The 10,357-nt window shown below is 25.3% G+C and overlaps 1 protein-coding gene across 2 annotated transcripts in view; it reads left to right on the forward strand.

The window, feature by feature from the left end:
* The window catches only part of LOC119685116 (putative uncharacterized protein DDB_G0286901), a 236,351-nt gene that overhangs the window by 196,467 nt on the left and 29,527 nt on the right, over window positions 1–10,357 (forward strand). The gene's annotated exons all lie outside the window — the stretch shown is intronic.

Below are 10,357 nucleotides of genomic sequence, written 5' to 3' on the forward strand. Positions count from 1 at the left end.
CCTACATGACTTCAAATAATTTTAACAGTGTCAATTGTGTATCAAATTGAGTTATTGTATAATAGAATAAGTTTTTTTTATTGGTATTACATATTTTATTACTCTATTGTATGTACAAGTATATATATTCGAATTACGTACGCATTGACATTTTTCCATTGTATTGTTGTCACCTTCAGGCGTCAAAGAAATTGAATTAATAATTTGCATTTTTGTACGATTTAAATTAAAATGACAACAATTGTAATTGTGTAGAGGAAAAGTTATTTTACAATTGTTGCAAATAAATGGATTCCGACTGCATATGTCGTACTGAGGGGAAAGATAAGTGAGGTATGAGGCATGAGGAATGAGGAATGAATAGCTTAGATACGCGCACACAATTTTATCAGATACTCGTACCATTTTATGAGTATATAATACTCGTACTATTGCATTGTATAATATACTCATTCGTACGTACAAATAATCGATGTCAAATAATAATTGTTGAAAATGAATAAGCGAACAAACGGCTAAAAATATTTTCCAGACTAAATATTTAATAATTTAGTTTTCCATTACGTTTTACAGCAATTTTAAAACTTTTAGTCAGAATGGATATAATCGCGTTTGCAAAGTAATTTTATTTAATACAAATATTCATATTGTCATGCAGTTAAACATAAAAGGAGAGGTTAATGTCGTTCATTCACTTCTAGTACTCCAATCAATTATTTATGGTGGGACATTAAATGGTTTTGTTATCAGCAGAAATATAATACTACTTAAAATAATAAAAATCTATTTTTAAAATAAATATATGTCATGCAATTTTAAAAGTTAATTAATTATTAAATAATTTTATACACTTAATATAATTAAACATTGCTATTAAAGTGATTTATAAATAAGTTATTTAAACTAAAAAAAAAATTATAATAATAATAATAATTTAGATACACAATTATTATTAACGAGTCAAAATGTTATAAATAATAAATAAACATTGTATAATTAATTTTAAAATTTTGCCATCAAACTTGAAAGAAATAGAAGGTTTATTCTTAGTAATATAATTTGTTTATTATAAAATTTTTATCGTTTGAATAACACACAACAACTAAATTTAAAAATTCATGTATCTGCAATATATTTTTGCTATTTGTTTAAAGTAAATTAAATCAAAACAAAGTACTGATCTGATATTACTTGTATATTAGACGAACATCATATGGATAGAGGCGATGATTTATTCTTGGGACTAAAATTGTCACACCCATTTCGGCTCTGTTTAATAAAAGTCTACACCTAAAACTCCATTTGTCTAGCTCAAAAACGGAAAACCTGTCTTGCGTTAAATCAGAGAGATAGGCAGAAGGACACAGCTAGATTGATTAATTTAGTTGTGCTAATCAAAATTATATCTTTGAGAATACATAGAAGTTCCGTTGAATTTTTTACTATGTTACTAAAAGATATATAAAGGGTACTGCTTCCTAACGCCACACTGCGAGTATTTCAGATCTTCTTACTAACCGAGCCTAATTGAACGGTAGATATTAAGCTCTTCAAATTAAAGCTAAAATGCATTGACAGATTCTTAATATAAGGCATAGTTAGGAAGTCACAACCAAGTAATATTCTATTGGTTGAAATAAAAATCGGACAGTCACAAAGAATGTGAGTAGAGGTCTCATCATAATCCAAACTGAGCTAACAAACTGTCTACTCAGACTGACACATCTTATTGATAGAATAATGTAAGTAGTGCTGATTAGATAACTTGCCCGCAGCCTCATCTCTATTACACTAAGCAGAGAAGCCTTACCGCAGTTTTAAAGACAAATTGCGCGTATGAAATGTATAACAAAATCGTTATTCTGATGAATGATTGTATAATAAAAATTAAATATATTTAATTTTTTTAAAATATATTTGTTTTGATCAAAATTTCTGACAAAATTTATTGCTCTCTTGGCAACTGCTAAACAAAATTATTTTAATAGCATAAATTTCTTATTGACAAATAAGAAATTTATTTAAGAAGAAATTCTTTATAAACAAAATTGGGAAAAGTGCATAAAATAATTTATCTTATACCCGGTAATGAAAACTTTTCAATAATAACATTGTATGTAATACACTATATGCATTAAATAAAAATTTATGCATGTTGAATGTAGGCAGAATAAAGAAGGAAAAATACTCGGCAATAAATAAAAATATATTTGAAATTCAAAATCAAAACCAAAATACTATTTTTAAATATAAGTAATTTGCAATTCAAAGATAGACACGAACAACTGCTTGTGTAAGAATACGAGTATCTTGTAAACAATTCATGACCTTTACAAGATATTGAAGAATTATAATTGCAATTTGTAGAACTATTGTAGTTCAAAAATTTGTAAATAAAATTGAATTTCATTTAATTTTATTTAATTATTTGCGTGTGTTTTTTGTTTATTTGAATTATTATTATTACAATTGTTATTTATGAAACAAAAAATAACAAACAAATCCAAGTATTTGTTTTTTTAGCAAAAATTTTTAAAATATTTATGGTTTGCCGCGTAAATCAAAAACACATAAAAATTTAATAGCAAAAATAAATATATAAGAATTTCATTTTCTATTAACACTCATTAGTTATTTTCTTATTTATTTTGTTATTTTAAAATAAAAAAGAAATATGCAAATAAAAAAAGGAACACTATTATATTATTGTAGTTTTTTATATCTTTAAAGTACAAATTTTTTTTTAATTAATTCGTGCTATAAAAAAATAACTTAATTACACAAATAGAAATTTTTTAGAACTGTTAATCCTAAACTAACTGTTAACTATTAACTATTAAAACTATTAATTATATTATAAACTATTAACTATTATAAACTCATACAGATTAATTAACTTACATACACAAAATTCCAAAACTATCAAGATTTCGATCAGGACTTACCCCACCTTATATTATATGTAGTAAATGTTGTTAAAAATTAATTTAATGAAATAAGTAAGAAAGCTTTTGAATTACATATGTATTCATCCAAATCTGAACCGATTTGGTCGAAAATCTTCGAACAGATCATATCTATCAAATATCAAACCTGAGTCAAAATTTGTTATTGATAATAAAGCAAAATTAGTTGACTTTAATTTTAACATTCCATCAATATTGGTCCGTTTGAAAAAAACCTATGTAAAAAATTCCGTTTATTAAACTCAGAAAGAAACTGGCTGAAGTGCCTGTCTTATATTGAGTGAGAGAGACAGAAATAGCGATACAGGTAACCGATTTATTTCATCATGCTTATCAAGACTATATCTATAATACTTTGGAGTATTCTTTACATGTATAATTCTTCACAGAGCTTATGATACATCCTTTACTATATATGAAGAGTACAAAGAAAATGTATAAAACTCAAAAACTGGCTGAGTGACTGTCTTGTATTGAAAGAAAGAGGCAGACGGAAACATACTTATAACTGATTCATTTCATCATGCTTACCAAAATAATATCTATAATATTTCGGAGTACTCTTTGTATATATAATTCTTTACAGAGCTTATGATACATCCCTTACTATATGTGAAGAGTACAAAGAAAATTTATAAAACTCAAAAATTGGCGAAATGCTTGAAATCTATAATATTTCGTAGTATTCTTCATATGTGTAATTCTTCACAGAGCTTATGATACATCCCTTACTATATATGAAGAGTACAAAGAAAATTATAACGAAGTAAGAAAGTAGTATAGACGGAATTGTAATATGTTTATAACAGTTTTAAAATGTAACTTCTGTATTATATAAATTTTTTCCATAATAATTAAAATGTATGATTTACATTTGTATTTATATAAATTCTTGTATTAAAAATTAAAACTTGATTTAAGTTTTAAGAAAAAATTACGCTCTATTTAAATAAAATGATTATGTGATTGAACGTTATAGAAAAATCTATGGAAACCATATTTCAATATAGTTTTAAACTGTGTGGAATGTTAATTATATATTTATTTACACATATTTTCAATATTATTTTTAAGTAAATTTTTTTTAAATTTATTTCACGTTTTTAATACGCAGTTCTAATAAAAATCTTGAACTTATACTACTTAAGCCATAAACAGTTAAATATTCAATCACTGATCAGAATTTCTAAATGAAAAGCCGAAGCTTTAACGAATATTAATATATTAAATAACTTCTATTAATACTAAATTTTTTTAATTTTAATTTAACCTTAATGCATGACTTGAGATTTTAATTTGTTTCATATTATTCATAACAAATCATTGAATATATAGATGGATAGATAGACAATCGTGTATGGAATAAGATATATTATGTAAATCATGTAATATGTATATGTATTATTAAAAATACTTGTTTTTAGATTAAACACATTTTTAATTAAAGTTGTTTCATCCTGAGACAAAAATTCTATTACGAATATTGGGGAATATTTTTAATATATTGTTATAGATTTTAAAATGATAGAAAAGGTAATAGTTATTACTAAAATCAGGACTTGCTACTGATTTATTTTATTACCACAACCACAACACATAACAGTAAGTTTTGAATAGATTTACTAATATTGTTATGATATTATGAATGTAACTGGATAGGAGCTATGATGCTAGAAGACTAAAAGTGAAAAAATTTTCACTTTTCAAAATTGATGTTTAGGCTATGAGACAAAAATCAGTATGATATATGTATAGCATGTAACAAGAGTACTATTACTCCATTTTATTCATTGATGTTAATATTTACTACAATATTTTTAAAGAAAATTAGTATCAATACAGTTTTTTAAATGTGCAACTTTTTATATCAGTTATTAGATATTTAGATATTTTTAAAATTATGTATAGGACTCTATATATCATGTATGGACTATGTATATGACTATATATATAACCTAGTCAATTATGATATAGTTACTACAAATTTACTAAGCGAAATCAAGAAAAATGAAAAAGAAATAAGCGTACTTATGAAGTTATTAAAATAATATGATTAGTCTGATTTCTATAGTAACTGGAATATTATTCCCTATCGAAATAGACAATCTTTAAGCCGAAGTACAAAACAAGTACAATGAACAATTATGAGCGACCACTGAACTAAAACGCTTAAACTGAACACCAACGATAATAGAAATAGGTTAATATTTGATATTTAATATTAATATTAATTAATATTAATGTTAATATTTAAATTAACTCTTTATATACCTCTCCAACTATCCGTTTATGGACATATTAGATTTTTTGTAGTCTTCGTTTATTTTTATAAATTTTAAATAAAAATATTATACATATTAGTCTTACTGAAAAGATTTATATTCTGTTGGGTTGTTTCATTTTTATAATAAATTAGACATACATTTGGATGGGAAGGGAGACAATTTTTAAGACAGCAAAATTTAATATATTTGCGAATGAAATTTTTAAGAATGTTAGTTATTTTCATAATCAAAACATTATATTGTTATAAGGGTTATACATCTAAGTAGTACACAAATCAATCTATTTGTCAACGAATTAAAAAAATACTAAAATTAATCTGCACTTACTTCCGAAACTCTCAATTAACCTCAATTTGAAATTTTATTGTTAAAATTACATACATACATAAATTGTTTGTATATCAGAAGTAATATTACAGGCACGTGTTGTTATTAGTAGAAAATTTTTATGATTCCTGTTATTTAGTTCTTATAACGAAACTTTTATAATGGCGCCGCTCTCATCCAATTTGTCCCCAAAATCTAATAATATGTTAACTTTTTAGATTACATATGCCACATGTTCATATCACAATAAAATAGTAAAATAGTAAAATACATCTAATCAGCACAAGAATACCATAAACAGTATATTATCCTTTTTGTAAAACGCACAATAAGGATATTATTTATTTCATTTGAAAAGCCGTTGACGTCAAAACTACATTATATATGTATCTAAAAAATTTTTATTAAAAAGAAAAGTAAATCCATTAAAACTGAACTGTACTCGGTATAACAATAAACAAATTTACTTAAACATCAAAAATTGACGTTAGCGCATAAAAATGTCGAACATGATAGTAAACTGCCTGACATAAACTTAAATCCAAAAATACCACAATAGAGAACCTATAAACAGGGTAAGAAATATGGGGTGTGAGCAATAGAGACCAACACACACACACACACACACACACACATTTCTATATAAATAATTACTTCCGCACATAGAAATCCATTGTCATGCACAGCATTTTTATATACCGCTTTCGTTATAAAAACTTGACAGAGTATGTCCCATGATGACAGTAAATTCTATTAAAATGAAGACGTAATAAAACTTAAACTAAAGTGGTAAACACTGAAGTGAAATATAATAAAAAATCTACTGTCACTTGTTTAAATTATCAAACAGTAGCTCAAATTGCTGTCAGCCAGAAATGTGGATGAAGTTATTGTACTGTAGTGGATACAGGGTAAAAAAGTAACAACTAAGTGTAAACACTGAAGAAAGTCATTGTTTAAGGACATTTTTCCACCACATACTGACACATACCGGCATAGCGACATACCGGCTACCAGCAGACGGGCTGGGCTAGAAGGCAAATATGTGAATAAGGACATTGGTGACAGGAGGAAAATCTATTTAATTGATATTCGACACAGCGGCATGACAGTGAATGCGGTTTAAAGTGAGTAAACAAAGTAGCAGGATTATAGGCAGAGATTGCCTAAAGGGACCTCATGTGATGAAAGAGGAATGTAGTCACGTTAAAACGAAATGCGGAAGGGAATGTTAGGGATAATTAAAAACTAAGAAGTTGTTGCTGTGTAATTAAATTTCTATTAGTAAAACTATCTCTTTTTTTGCTGCGTGACTATAGAATAGCTAAAGTAATTAGTAAATATTTTACTAGAAAATAAAGAAATAAAATTGTTTGAAATGTTTTACGTTTACGTGACGTTGGCTTGTCTTATGAGGATTTTCTGTTGTAAGACAAATGTGCAGATGAATATTTTTAATCTACCACTTTGACAGCATGCAAATAATTTAGCACTGAAGCTGTTTTTCAGATTAAATATAATTATATATATATACAAAGTTGTCACTATTTAAAAGAAAATAATATTAAATTTTGAATTAAATTGCAAAATGAACAATTTTTTTTGATGGCGTTATATATTTTTTTACATATATATTTGTGCCATTTTTAACATCTCTCAACATTTAAGTGAATTTATTATAAATTAGCTACAAATTTGTTAGCTGCATAGCGGGGATATAAAGTATTTTATTTCTATTTTTATTACCTTTACTTACTTGGATATCAAAATTAATGATTAAATAATTACCTGAAAATAGAGAGAAAAATTATATATAATTTTAAATCTCTCAAACAAAAATTTTTTAATATAATACAAAATGTAACTTTAAAATGTATTTAAAATAATAAAAGCAACAGGCTTATACGTTATAATAATTTCATTGTAAAATCTAAAACATAGATATTTAAGTTTTTTAACATTTTATTTTCTTTCAATATAAAAATATGATTTTCGAGATTGCAAATTAGGTCAACAAAAAATATAACTGTAGTAATAAGTTTTACCCTGAAAAGTCAATTCACTTGATATTACGGTAAAAGGTACCCAGTGTAATAATTTATGGTAATCCATTTATGGTCTAATTTTAGTGACATTAACAAATAGAACTATAAGATTCAGTGTAGGATTTGGTGAAGATTCATTGTAAAATAACAATATAGATCGTTTAAGCAGCCATATAGGGTTATTCATTTATATATATCAGACTATAGTTCACTATATATATCAAACATAACTATCATTTAACAATTTGGATCATTTAACATCTGCTGAACCTGTTCTTATTGTAAAAACTTACTACAAACATGGTAAGTTCATTTCAAATAGAATTATCTTTGGTAATGAAACTTATTTTTCGCTTGCCGAATATGTCAACAATTAAAATTATAATATCTGAAGTAGAGAGAATCCACAAGTAACTGTCAAAAAAACATTGTATCCGCAAAAACTCACTGTATCATTTGATATTTGGACTGAAGATGTGATAGTGCCAGACTTTTTTGAAAATAATAAAGATTGACACAAAATAACCATTTTTCCCGTGAAGAATATTTTAATAGTATGTTATATCAGATCTAGTGATGAAATCGAAACAGTTTATTGAAAAAAAAAAAAATATTAGCCATAATTTTTTCTTTCATAGTAGCAAAAAAATACTAGCAACTTACAAAAGTAAACATATGAAGCAACAACAATGCTCTCAAAATCTTCAGAATTATGTTTTACTCGCAAAAATAATAAATAAATTAAATTAAAAATATAAAGGTAGAAATTTTTTATTTAAATTAATTAATTTTTAGTGTACAATTTTATATTTTATCTGTACCATACACAACACAACAAAAGCCATATGTCAAAAATAAGCATTTAACATATTTTGAAAGTGATGCCAATTCATTACAACCAAACTTAATGCTGTTTTTTTGCAAGTCTGAAAGAAACAATTACGGCTATGAATACTACTCTCTTCTCATATATATATAGTAACACAATGGGCCATTAGGCCTAAGTAGATCCACTAAGAATCGACGGTACTTAACCTAACCTATTACTACTTAAACAGATAATAAGATATTTTTATTTATGTGGTAACCTGAGGTCAATTATTGCTTAGTCTAATGAAGTGATAAACAATAATCCAGTCAAAGTGTAAAGAGGGGTTTTGAAGATACCTCGCAGTTAATGGAGAGTAAAAGTGCTCAATTGCAATGGGTCAAATAGCTTCAACATAATATGTATTGATAATGCTAAACTTAGAAACAAGTAAAAAAAATTGGGAATATCATAAATTTTTTTACTAAACGATATTATTTAAAATAATAATAATAGTAATAAGATACTTTACAGTAATTTTTTAACAAATTCTAAAAATCAAAATTATTATCCAAAAATTATAAACATTCAACACAAGTTGAAAATGTGGTTTGTGGCTAATATTTAACCTTAATTTACTAGAGTTCAACTTTATTACAATTTACTCGTTTTGGGTACCCTAACATTTGTAAACTCAAAATGATTTAAGAAATGCATTAAATCAGGAATTACGTATACAAGTACCTTGATAAAAAAAAGACCCAACAAAGTTTTTACTGGTTGTAGTGTGATTTTATTTTCATATAAAGATAGATGGCATTATTGTGTCGCTCAATCACTCAAACAATTCACACAAGCATAGATTAATCTGTGCTGTGGTAACAATTGGAATGCAATGCATTAGTGCAGCATACATCCATCATATGATTATACTTAAATATCTGGCAAATACAAAGCTTCTCACATTATTTGACCGCATTATGCAGCAAAATAAATTGTTGCTGGACATTGTTGTATCTTTTTTTGTTTTTTTTGTTTTGGGTTCTACATTTTGACTCATAAAGAGCTTAGCATTTACAAATTTTCATTTTATTTACATTAATGATTGTAGCTTCAATTGCTTTGAGATTTCTTGATAAAATATCATTTAATTTCTTTTATTCTTCTACTCTTCTTTCATGATAGAAATAAGTTCATTATTTTTAATTAAACTTTTATTGTTTATTGCAACGTGCTGAAGCAGCAATTTAGAAATGAGGTTAACGTAAATTATCTTTAATTTTTTAAGTTGAGCTATTATTTTTTAAAAACAAATTAAAAGTTGGAAAAGGTACAACTTTTAATAGAAATTTAGAAGAAATACGTTTTTACAAGTTTTTCCATTAATTTTTTTTTTAAATTTAATAAGCTTTAAAATATTGTTAGAAAGTAATTTTTTTTCAAGGCTAATAAAACATATTAAATAGTAATATAATATTAGTAATATTAGAATATATTATATAATATTAGATATTTATATTAGATAATTTTAATTTTTATTAGTAAAAAACATATAAATAATTACATTTTGGGACTTTAAAATGTATGATTTCAAGAATTAAAAATCCAAATATTTTTAACAACAACCATTTTTTTCTGTTTTAAGTCATGAATTTAACCTTAAAGCTGATGTACAATTATTTATATATATAGTATATATATATATTGCTATCTTTCTCAGTATCTTTAGAAACAGATATTTAGCGATTTTTTATACGTTTTACCCTTTCAAAGAAAGGCAAAAAATAAACCACTTAACAGTATAAACAAACAAAAAAAAAAGAGTAACAAAAAAGATACAGCAGCTATCAAAAAAAGATGCAGCCCAAGAAATATTAAGTTTTTTTCTTAATATTTTTATTTTTGAGTAACGATGGTAGGGCAATG

This window comes from Teleopsis dalmanni, chromosome 2, assembly GCF_002237135.1.
Source record: "Teleopsis dalmanni isolate 2A chromosome 2, ASM223713v2, whole genome shotgun sequence".
In the NCBI taxonomy this organism is placed as follows: Eukaryota; Metazoa; Arthropoda; class Insecta; order Diptera; family Diopsidae; genus Teleopsis; species Teleopsis dalmanni.